Here is a 12,483-nt window from a genome sequence, read left to right on the forward strand (position 1 = left end):
ACATCATTAAAAACATCTCTGATAAAGCACGGTCACTACTACGTATCATAAAGCAGGCACAAGCTATTTTACATTCACAGAGGTATGATACAGTACTGACCTATGTCTATAATACTAGAGGATACAATTTAAAAGGCATTATTTGAGACTTGATTCTACTTTTCCAGCAGAGGGCCCAAAGGATGGTGTGACACAGCTCTATAAAGAAACACACTCTTAGATAGGATTTCCTTTCACTAGTGGCACAGTTCTAAAGATTCATTCTCTCCATGAATGTCAGCTAAAAACCATTATTGAAAAATGAAATATCCCTAAAACAAAACTGTATAACCACTGGATTCATATGAAGACGACCTAGCGGAGACAAGCTAGACTCATCTTACCAACACATTATCAAATCTGTTATGTGGTGAGACCTCTAAGGAAGGATATGCCAAGTAGTGCTTCAAAGCTTCGGACCACAATCAAACAGCATCATTTTAAACAGAAGCAGAAGCCGTATGTTGCTCATCTGAATATACTCAAGGATGATGACATCAATATTTAATCATCTGCTCACTCATCCAGGAAGAAGGGGAGATCAGTTACTACTGTACTTTATTGTGTTCAACCATGTTACAAAGATAGCAAGCTGCCATGATAAAAAATAAGGCTCCTCTATCCAGCACCAGTTAGCATCACTTTGCTTTCAAGCCTAGAAATGCCATAGACACATCCAAAGAACACGAGGGAGCAAAAGAACCACAGTTGATGTATTAATGGGACTACCTAGTGTCCAGATACCCTGTGGTATCACTCTCTTCCACTTCTGGTGTTTCCTGCTCCTTAGGACTAAACTGTATGCACTTCACAGACTGGCTGCACACTTGTACATGAATCAACTGAAGATGCAAATGTTACACAGGAAGTGCGAGCCTCATTGAAATTGGTGTAGCAGCTCTGTCAGTGTAAAATGCTCTATGCCCCTGTGTGTCTCACAGGATAATGTCACAGATCACTTTACCCTTGTGGCTGCTGGCATTATTTGACTTCGCTTTCCCTGCCCACCCACCCCCAATAAACCACAGCCTTTATGATTTTGTTTCTTCGGTTTTGATCGCCTGAGGTTTGATTGGTCCAGTTCTAACAGGTTTGGTGGTTACGGTGGGTGCAGGGGGTGGCTTTTCTTCTACTTTTTCCTGACAGGTGCCAGGAGGGTCACTCAGATTTTCCGGTTTACTTGTATCACTGTCCACTTTCTGGGCTTTGCCTCCTATCTGTTTGCTCTGTTGCTGCTCAGAGAAGAACCGCTGCATGGACGGAAGAACCTCTGCTCTCTGCTTTACCAACACCTAGGACCAAATGTCTGGTGGCTGAGTCCTCTTCCCACAGCTCTCTTCTTCATATCTTGTTCAGCCTTCAATGCAGCCTGAGCCTGATTACCTCTGACTCCAGATAGTGACCCACAAGGACCCCTGGCTTCATGTGGCAAACGAGCATGGCTCATGAGGCCTGTGGTCAGTGGAGGAGGCATCTGACTGGCCAGTGCCATTGGTAGCCTCTGTACAGGCGCTGGGAAGGTGTTAGTATGTGGGGCTCTTATCAATGGAGGGACCAGGTTAAGCTGAGATAGAATCTGGGGTGCAAACTGTGCAGGAAACGGCTGTGACATTCTCATGTGGCAGGGGCTGACTGGAACTGTTTCTGATAAACAATGCTGTTCATTTTGCTAGACTGGCTGTTTGGACTTGTTGATGTAGCCCTGAATGGACTAGAGGTTGGCGTGGTGCTTCGCCCACCAATTGGAGGTGTTCCTGGTTTGATATCAATGCCACTCCCAAAGGCTTTTAGTTCCATCAGACATTTTTCCTGTGGCTGTCATCATGCTATTCTGTGTTCCAGCAGGGATTAATCCTCTGAAAGGCTGGCTTACGTGGGCAGGACGGCTCAAGCTCTGAGCCTGTGCTTGTGGGGTTGTGTGCTGTAACTGGGGCTGAAGTGTCTGAGGAAAAGCAATCAACGGTTGTCCTGTCGATCCAAAATTAGTCAAGGAAAGTTGGGATGCTGGTAAAGGTACTGTAACCACGCCATAGTTTACCTGCTGGAGAGCACTTGGTGACTGGGCAGTGTTATAAAAATTTGTCTGACCAGGCTGCTGGACTTGTCCAGAGTAAAGATTTGAGGCTTGAGTAAGATTTGTTCTTGCCTGAAGAAGATGTATGTCAATCAGCTGAGAACTTCCTAGTTCTGATGCCTGTCCCAGCTGATGCTCATAGAGCATAGGGATGGGCTGAGTATTTGAGGTCTGCTGAAAGGCAAGGCCTGAGTGTCCCTTGGCAAGTTCCTGGTGTTGGACAGCTGGAAAGTTGTGAATAGCTGTACCAGAGAGAACCACAGAAGGCTGGGAAAGACTGCTTTGCATAAAGGCTGGCTGCGATCTATATGGTTGAATTGAAGAACTGAATAATTCCTGAGCCTGGGAAACAGCAAGCCCAGCCCCCAAACTCAGCTAGGCTTGATGCTGCCCTTGCAGTGGGGCATAGATAGGAATTGCAATCTGCTGAACTGATGTTGGCTGCGAGAGACCAGGTTGGAAGCCCTGCTGCTGAGCCAGGGATGCTGGAGCCAATCGCACATGCTGGGTATTGAATAAGTGACTTGTATCCATATAGAAGGCTGGGATTTGAGCTGCTGCCGACTGAGACACATAAACCTGTGGACTCTGCTGCTGCTGTGCAATAAGGGAAGGCATGCAGCTTAACTGTGAAAAATGATTTGCAGAAGGTAGGCTGCTGGTCTGTAATTGCTGGGGTTCTACTTTACAAATATTAGGAGGGTCCGGTGTGGTTGTAGATTTCTTACTCAACGAAGAGGTAGTGTAAGTACCAGCTCCTGACGGCGATGCTGTAGGAGTGACTGATGCAACTGGGATCTGAGGCATTGATGCACTGGAAAATGAGCTGTAATTAGCAGTGCTTGGTCCACTGGCACTGCTGCTGACTCCACTCACAATTGGAGGTGATGTAGAAGTTACTGAGGACCCCTTTTCCCTTAAATTTGGAGAATTTTCCCATGCCTTCCAAGCATCCATCTTGAAGGTGAGGCTGAAAGTAGTGGGAGGAACTGAAGTTAGGCTGAAGCTTTGTTGTATAGTCTCCCTCTTAGGGAGCGGAAGGAAGGGTGTTGGGCAGGGGCACATTATTAACCAAAGGATCCTCCATCTTTGCATTATTAGTAGCCACAGTGTTAGGCAGAGAAGAGGAAGGTGTAGTGTAGTCTGTTTCAGACTCCTTTGCACCAGTGCCATATTCTGAAGATGACACTGAGATCGTTACTCCTATTTCACCAGACATGTCTGAGCCTGCTTTGGTTTCTCTTGCTGTTCCAGGATCTGTGCTTCTGACCACAGTTGGGCTTGGCTTCTCTTGTCCTTCCGGCTCAACCTGTTGGAGATCTTTCACTTTTCTGTGTTTTAATGATCGTTCCTTTCCAATGGGACCAGGTTTATGTTCTTTGTTTTCTACCAGACTCAAGTCTGGAAGCTTCTGAGCTTTAATGGGCCCTGCCCAAGGCTGTTTCTGACGCTGCTCTTTAGGTTCAGGAATTTTGTCAGTTGGTTTCTCTGAAAGCACAGGGACCACCTCATTTTCATTCCCATTTAAGGCTAGAGCACCAAACTGAATTGTGTCAATTCCAATCTCAACACCACTCTCTTGACCATTTCTCGTTCCCACTGATGAAGCTGCTGATCCAAATGATGTTAAGGGCTTATTTCATGCACTGACTGAAGGTGGCTGTGGTGGACTAATAGGACCTAATATTTTAGAAGTGTCATTCAGCACAGCCGGAGCAGCCACTTTGCTAACCCATAACTCGGCTGTCAGAGAGCCATGTGACTGTGAAGTCTGCATGGATTTCCCAGTGGCTACATAATCTGTGCCACTAGATGTCTGAGCTGAAGGTAATCTAATTGAAGGTGGTGGCTGCTTTGAAGATGGTGTTGAAGGTGGAAGTGGACTCTGGACTGTTTTGTGAGTCTGTGTCAGCGACTGCACAGTTGAGGCCGGAGGTGAGGCAGTGGATGCCGCTGAGGCTGGGGCAAGTGGAACTGAGGCTGTTGGGGCTGAGGCTGGGGCAGCTGCTGTTGAAATAGATGGCACAGCTGTAGTTGAGACTTCTGGAGTTGGAGAAGAAACTGAAGCTGGTGCTAGGGCTGAAGCAAGCATAGGAATTGAAGCTGAGGTGAGAATAGGGACAGAGACTGTAGTCGAGGCTGAGGCCAGGATAGGCGTTGGAGCTGGTACTGAGGGTTGGGATGAGGAAGAGGTTGTGACTGGAGATGAAGCAGATGCTGGAACAGGAGCTGAGTCTGAGGTTGGAACTGGAGCTGGGCATGGAGTTAGAACTGGAGCTGGGGTTGACTGGAACTAGGGCTGTGGCTGATGCCAGAATGGGCACTGGAGCTGGAGTGGACACAGGAACTGCAGTTGCTAGGGATGTTTGGACTGGAGCTGAGGAAGAGACTGGGGCTGGCGCCAAGAGTGGAGCTTGCACTTGCTGAGTCCCAGTAGCTTGTTTTTTGGCAAACCTTGGAGGAAGCTTAGAAGTCTGATTTCTTCCTTTTTCACATATATATATATATATTTTTTGCTCCAGACCTGTACGACTTGTTCTTCCTTCTCTCAGCGTTCCTCATCCTGTAACCGCTTTTGCTGTTTTTTAGATACAACTTCAGTAAAGCCATCATCATTCAAATTTGACTGGGGGTCTTCAATTACAGTTACTTCAGGATGATCGTCAGTGGTAACAACACTTGCATAATTGTTGAGATCAAACTGTGACAGAGCATCTACTTTCTCTTTTGGTTTTTTAGGACTCGGTTTGGTATCTTCTCTCTTTTTTCCCAGTAGCATCCTTGGAAGTCTTTTGTCCTGCACCATTAGGCACACCTTCCTGGTGGTGTGAGTTACCACTGACAGGGTCAACACCAGCTGTGCCTGAGGACTGGTCATCAGATGGCCCTCTCTTCCCACTTTTTGATGGTGGGCCATTTCTTCTTTCATTACTAGGACCTGAGAAATTCCTTCCTAATTTGGGTGGGCCATTGTTGCCACAACGATTCTGGCGATCAACTCCAGGTCTCTGACTAGAAAAGCTTCTCTTTGCTATTTCCCTTTTTGGAGGCAAAACACTTTCTCCAGTCTTTACAACTGCCTGTGAACTCATGTCAGCATTTTTTTTCTTATCCCTCTCTCGTCTCTCATTAAAATCACTGCTTTCAGAGGCTGTTTCCCATTTTAAATTTGCCTGATCTGAAGAGTTCTGGTTAGACAAATCTGGTGTTTTATTTCCAGAAATGTCTGTGGGTAGATTAACTGGTTCTTGAACAACATTATTAAGGGTGCCATTTGTGGGTACCAACACCTCATTTGTCTTTGAAGCAGCCTCTCTCTCTCTCTCTCTCTGAGCCATCTAAATCGAGGAGGCTTATCTTGCCTTGGTGGTCAGGCAGGACGTTGCCTTCGGGGCCTCTCTCTAGCTGGGTCAAATTTTCGCTCAAATTTTGGAGGTTGTTTATCTGCAGGTATAGGCACAAACTGCTCATGTCTTCTTGGTGGCTCTCCATCTTCAGGTTTAGGAGGTTCTGCCTGCCTTGGGTTCCACTGATTGTCCTGATAAGCAGGTCTTCTTAAGGTAGCAGGGCGTGAGGGCCCGCCTCCAGGATCCCTTCCACCTCGTCTGAATGTCCCTCCTTTGCCACGCCTTGTAGGCTCCCCTTTTGGAAGGAAACCTGGTTTAGATTTATCCTCGTCTCTTACGTAAGGTTTCTCTAACGGCCTATTATCTATTCGGACATGGTTTTCAGGCTTAAAAGAAGACTGAGGCTTGATAGTTTTTTTGCTTTCAGACTGCTCCTCTCTTTTGGGAAGTTTCCCTTTGCTTAAACTATCCTTGTCACTTGCACCTTCATGAACTTCACTGTCTGTGTCAGTCTCAGAACCCCTCTGTCGCCTTCTTTTTGGAACAACCTCAAAATCAGAACTCTCACTTCATGTTTTGCTTTCTTCTCGTTGTCGGAGAGGTCCTGAAGGCACATGTTCTGTTCTCGGCTTATTGTCTCTATACTGAGGATAATCACGTGTGTGCCCTCTACCACCTCTGCCACGACCCCCATACGAGCCTCCGTAGCTCCGCCCTCTGGAGTAATACTCGCCTCTGCCTCTGCCTCTGTATCCTTGGTCTGGAAACCAATCCCTCTCTCTAGCTTCTTTCCAATAGGTCCTAGTGGGTAAAGGTGATTCTTTTTTAACTGCCGGTCTAGAATCTTGGCGAGGTCTTTCTACTCCAACATCTTTGTTGATGACTTTCTCAAGTGGCTTTTCTTCTTTGACTGTTGATGCTGCAACACTTTGTTGGTTTACAGGTTTAACTAGAGGTTCTCCCTGGACACTACTGACAGGTTCCAAAGGTTTCTCATCTTGAGATGGCTTCTGAGTCAAAGCTGATGTTTCTGTTGATGGTGCTTTCTCTGGTTCTGGTGGTACTGGTGGTGAGACCAATGACAGTGGCTGAACTGGTGCTGGAGGTGGTGGAGGAAGACCTTTCTTTTCTGTTTTTTTCTGCTTTAACAACTTTTTCAGTGACCTTCTCAACCTTTTCACCTTCTTTCTCCTCCCTCTGTTCCCATTCCTCTTTCATATCTCTTTTTGTTTGTGTTTGTTTTTATTTTTTTCTTTTTTTTCTTTTTTTCTTCTCAAAGCAGTTTAATCAGGAACCTTAACAATGTTCAAAAACCCCCGAGGCCTCTCCCTGTCTGCCCTTAAATCCCTGTGCCTGCACCACTCAGATCCTGCCACTCAGGCGCTCTCAATCGGTCCAAGGTGTTGCTCCTTAGATGGCCTAATAGTGCATAGCAGCGAGTCTTTGAAGTACGGACGTGGCTCTTCAGGGGTGTGTAAGGAAGTCAGGTGCTAGTCATAAGACTTGGCAACCGTCCCAGGCGCCATCTGTTAGTCATAAGACTTGGCAACCATCCCAGGCGCCATCTTGGAATGGTCACCACACCCGCTCCTCACAATTACCCCTTTTATTTAATTTTTGGCAGAGAGAATGCCTGTCTTAGGTTGTCCCTTGCGACAATGTTCCTTACCCATCATTGGGAGTCAAACAGCTTTGGTTTGGTCCCTGTCTTAGGTTGGTAACACGTCCAAGGAATCTTACCCATCACTGACTACTTCTCTAGCATGCCAAGCCACACTTGAGGAGATTGCCCCATCTCCACAGCTGCAAATGCTTGTACAAGCAAGGCCTGATTCTTAGATTGCTGAGCTCTCATGTTACACATACACCAAAACACCAGGCAGCTGATGAGGAGCAGCCACAGAGCCACCCCCTCCCAATTCCAGCCCATTCCTTCAGATGAAACATTGCTTGAAGTATCCAACTGGTTAATCCAGAAACTAGGGAGGCATCTACTCGGGTTGAATTGATGTGGACGATGGAGTGTCATAAGTCTCTCAGCCACTTATCCAAATCTCCAGACCAATTCTCTACAAGATACTGAGAAAGTTCTTTGGAAAGATTACTGGCACAGCTTGCATTCTGAAATGGTATGGAGGTAACACATAACCCAGTATATTTCCACTGACAACTCACCTAAGCTAATTCCATAAGCACATCTACTTGCTCCTGAACTAAATCAACTCTTTGATTAAGCAAAAGAATGCCCACTTTCAACTGACTATTAATACTACCTGGATGTCCAAGGCCTCCGCAACTCCTGCAGACAAATTATTTAAAGTGGCCGCAGTCTGAACCGTAGTAGTCAAGGTGACTGCAACTGCTGTGGCAGCTGTGGCAGACATGGCAATGGCTGTAATTATTGTTGCAGTAATGCCAAAATCTCTCTTTGGCCTAAATAAAGTCATGGCAGAGGGAGCTTCCACAGGCCACAGGACATATCTAGGCATTCGGGCAACCATTGCAAAATGATAAACAGAAGTGTTCCAACACATATAAAAAAACAACTATTATTACTGCATTTTAAAAGGCTACTATTATAATTACCATTAAACACTATAAAAACAAAAGGAGGCCACACACAAACTGGCATAGGCCCAAAGGAAACATTATGCCTTGGACATATTAGTCACTAATTAAAAACATAACACCCCTGGTAAATGTGAATCCAAGGAATCCGGTACTGAGGCAATCTCTCCATCCCACGGCAAATAGGGTAACTGCAAGGAAACATATCTAGAAAAAAACTAGGAAAAACTTGTGCAGAATGCATCAATGGTAAAGGTTTAGGAAAAAACAGACAAAATACTCCACCACAATTCACCAATCGCTGGGGGTCATACAGTATCTGTGAAGGGTCTCCAGCTATGATATTACAAAGGCAGCATTAACACTATAGGCTCAAGCCCCTTCGGCCAGCCTTTGGATAACCTTCCAATCAAGGGGCTCATGATAGTGATTGCCTTGGGAGTCCTGAAATACTGGAAAACACTGAGCTCATAACTCCCTCCAGACCTCTGGGCACAGGATCCATCCCGAAGCTCCACTTGGAGCATACAGAAGTGGCAGCGGCGGCTCTGGTTCCACCTCTAGTTTCCTTTTTTTCTAAACCCTGTGCCAGGTCTTCAAGCTCCTCTTCGGAAACTTCCTCCTCATCTGAGCTTTCTCTACTTTCCAACTTTTGAGACCGCTCCTCTCTCAGCTACTCTAGTGCCTCACAACCCTGTTCCAGCTCCGCTGCACATCTCCCCTCCTTTTCTTTTATACAATACCTCACCAATTTCCACATGGGTAAAACTCCTGTGGGTAACACTCCCTGCTCCTCAGCAAATCTTAAGTCTTTTCCAAGCTTCTCCCAGCTGGGTATAGTTAGGTGTCCTGAAACTGAAAACCATGGTGCGACATCATCCACGGCTTGTAAAGATTTTTCTATGGTAACCCTTTTTAATTCTATTCCATTTACTTTCAATAATCTCTGAAGAGCTTGGCTTACAGAGGTTGAAGATGATGAATTCCCCATTGTGCTTGGTATAACTTGTCCCACTACTGGGAACCTCATTGTCTCTAAACTGAGAACTTGCCCTTGTCCCTTTTACCTGGGAACTTACCAGCTAGCTGCCCTGACTGCGATGAGTTCTGAACTTCCCCGTACAGGCCACCACTTGTTGCTCTCGTTCTGACCCACAGAAAGGAGTGACACCACACAGAGTTCTTCTCAAAGCAGTTTATTCAGGAAACTTAACAATGTTCAAAAGCCCCCCTCTTTCATATCTCTAAGTACAGGTTTTTTAACGGGACCCGACCTTCTCACAGGCCTATCATTACCTTCTTCTCTTCTGTTGGAGCTTGGTCTTGGACCCCACCGAGTTTCTGATTAGATGTATAGACTTTCTCTGGATTAGGTCCTTCAGAAGATCGAAGAAAGCCATCTTTTCTTGGCTTCTCCTCTGGCTATTCTACAATTTCTTTAGAATCAATACATCTGCTGGTAACCTTAGGTATACTGACAGATGGCTCATTTCTTTGTTCCTCTGCATTCTGAGCATGGTTAGATCTATGGGAAACACTTCTTTTTCTGGCAGGTTGACTTTCTAGTGCTGAGACCTGCTCTTCTGTAGGAGTAGGTAAGCTCTTTTGATCAATTACATCAAAACCAACAGACTGATTATTTGTATCAACATGGTGAGGCCTTACATCGTCCACTGATCTGCTTAAAAACTTTTGTCCTTTGGTTTCAGCTGAGTCTCTACCAACGTCTGTTTTTGAATGAGTTTCCAACTGACTATGTTCTACAGGATAAGCAGCAGTCATATGCTCGTGGTCCATTGCAGTTTCAGGCCTTGCATTCCCTGTTTCTTCAGCAGATTTGGGAGTAGCTGCCTGCTGAGGTTCAGCATGATAGGGATCTGAGCCCCACATCATTCGGGGTTCAGAGAGTGAAATTACATGATCTCTTGCAGATCTAGCTATATGCTCAAATGACTCAAATGTACTAGGTGACCCTTCCATCTGGTCTCTTCTGATTAACGGCTTAGGAGGAATCATTCCAGGGTGAATGGGTGGAATGTCCATAGCAGGCCTTCCTGATATCATTCAAGGATCCATATAGGACTGCATCATGAACCACCATGGGTCAAAACCCATAGAAGCCAGATGTTGAGGGTGGGGTTGCATTGGCTGGTAAAGAGGTCTGTGTGGTGGCAGAGGGACTGAACCATTAGACTGCTGTGAAGGCATAGTCTGTGGAAGTACACCTTGCTGTTGCTGCTGCTGCTGCCACTGTTACTGTTTCATCTGTTCCTGCTGCTGCTGAAATCGTGGTGGCATTGATTTCTGAAACTGTTTGAAATAGCCAGGTAACACAGCAGGTCGGGACTGAGCCCCTGATTCATGTTCTGATTCCTGTACCACTTGCGTGGTCTCCTTTTCACTGCGATTGCTGTCCTGTCTAGTGAAAACTGGCTCTTCTTCTTTCTTACAGCTGTTTCCACTTTCTTGGTTTTCAGTCGCAGGTTCTACAACAGGCTTTTGGGGCTCCACTTTTTCCTCTTTATTCTTTTCCTTCAGCTCGCTCTCCTTTTCCTGTTCTCTCAGTCTTTGTGTTTCTGCTCCTTTTCTCTCTATTGTTCTAACTCTTTCTCTTGGTGTCTTGCCCTCTCTATTTCTCTCTGCTTTTCCTGCTTTTTCTCAATTTCCCGCTCCCTCTCCTGTTCCTGTTCTTTTTCTTTTTCAAGTTCTTTCTCTCGCTCCCGTTCCTTTTCCATCTCCCTTTCTCTAAGTTCCTCTGGAGATGGCTGCTTTTCTATGATCCTGAGCTTCTCATCCAGCTGTTTCAATTTCCCTGCACACACTGCCTTCCTCTGTTCCTCCATCCTTCACTCTCCTTCCTCATGGCGCTTACGAGCACACTCCACTGCTGAGGATATTTCAGACTGTTGTTTTTGTCTTTGCTTCCATATTAAATCATTATCAGGTACTGGAGGGTTTGAAGGAAAGGGGCCTTGTCTTCCAGGTGATTGTCGATCTGGAGGTGGGGGATGCTGTTGTGCAAGCAACTTGGAAGGTGGTGGCAAGTGTGAAGATGGGCCACGTTCCTGATTAAATGGTGGTCCCTTCCCATAAGGACTCTTTGTGACTGGAGGCTTAGCAGGTATCTGAGAAGATGATTTAGTGCTGGAAGCTTCATCTACTTCTTTTCGGTTTTCTGTGCTTTCGGGTGTTTTTGAAGTTTGATCCTCACTGCTGTTCTCTTTAGGACTAGCACTTCCTTGTTCGTCGTCATCACTGAAGTTCAGCTGTTCTGAATAATCTACTTCCATCTGAGCACCTGCCCAACCTTCGCCAGCTTCAGCATCTAGGTTATCAAACTTGTCGAGCTCCTTCAAATCTGATCCACTAAGGATGGATGGGCGTTCAGGCTCAGAAGCCCAAGAAGGAGGAGGACCTCTTCCTTGAAGGCCTTTGTTTGTTTCTCATAAAGAAGGTGGGAATCGCATGGGACCATGTAGAGGAGGATATGCCATCCTTGGGTACTGCTGAAACATATGTGGAGGCATCATAGCTCTATACTGAGAAGCAAGCGCAGGTTGCTGTCCATTCAGTTTGGCCTGTGGAGGACCACAAGCTATCCTCTTTTCCACCACTTTGAGAATATCATTTTGTTCTGATGTTATAGCTGTGCTTTCATCCTGGCCAAGTTGATTTTCATCCTGATCAGAGGAAGGTGACCTAGCAGACTTACCACCATCTCTCCAGCAAGCAACATTTTGTGGGCGTAAGCTGGGTCCAGGTCCATAATTGTCATCATTTGCTTCTTTTTCTTTCTTTTTTTCCTGATCTCCAGCTGCTCTGCTGGTGACACTTCTGGTGCTTTTTCTTCTTTGTGTTGCTCTTGTTTTGATGCTCATCCTGTACCATATTTAGGCACAATATTCACATTAGGATCATTGCCTTTGTTTTCTGCTTTGAGATTTGGGAGGTTAACAGGTGGGGGCATCTGCCGTGAAATACCAACTTTTCCAAGACTTTGTAACCCATGTCGAGCTGTAGTTTTCTGTGTTTCCAAGGACTTTCCTTTGTAAGTATTAAACAAACTGAGTGTTGCATCCTTTGCTTTTGTGCACTGGCCTGACTTCTCCGACATTTCGGTGGACACTCATCTAGTCCAAAGCCTCCTGCCACACCCCTTAAAAGTGGTCCACCAGGGTGAGAACCAAGTCTGTGCGCTTCCAGGGGCTCACCTGGTACAGATCAGGGGCAGGGAAGGAGAAGGAGCCTCGAGAGATTGTCCTCCGGGACGCTAGGCCCGGAAAGAGAGCCACCGCCGGCTGTACAAACCGCCAAAGCACTTTCGATACCTCCATGTTTGTTATCTTAGAATCCTGTTCTTTTCTAATGAAAGACAGAGGGGAGGAGAAGGGAGAGAAACTGGGAGTGCAGAGGGAGAGGAAAGTGCAATTAGGATATATTTTATAAAAAAAATAA

At 46.0% G+C, this 12,483-nt stretch overlaps 1 pseudogene; it reads right to left on the reverse strand.

The window, feature by feature from the left end:
- Nucleotides 1-1,013: 1,013 nt before the first annotated feature.
- On the reverse strand, nt 1,014-12,142 carry LOC114618514 (annotated as a pseudogene).
- Between the last annotated feature and the right edge of the window lie 341 nt (nt 12,143-12,483).

The sequence above is a fragment of the Grammomys surdaster genome, unplaced genomic scaffold (genome assembly GCF_004785775.1).
Source record: "Grammomys surdaster isolate TR1022 unplaced genomic scaffold, NIH_TR_1.0 62, whole genome shotgun sequence".
Taxonomy (NCBI): Eukaryota; Metazoa; Chordata; class Mammalia; order Rodentia; family Muridae; genus Grammomys; species Grammomys surdaster.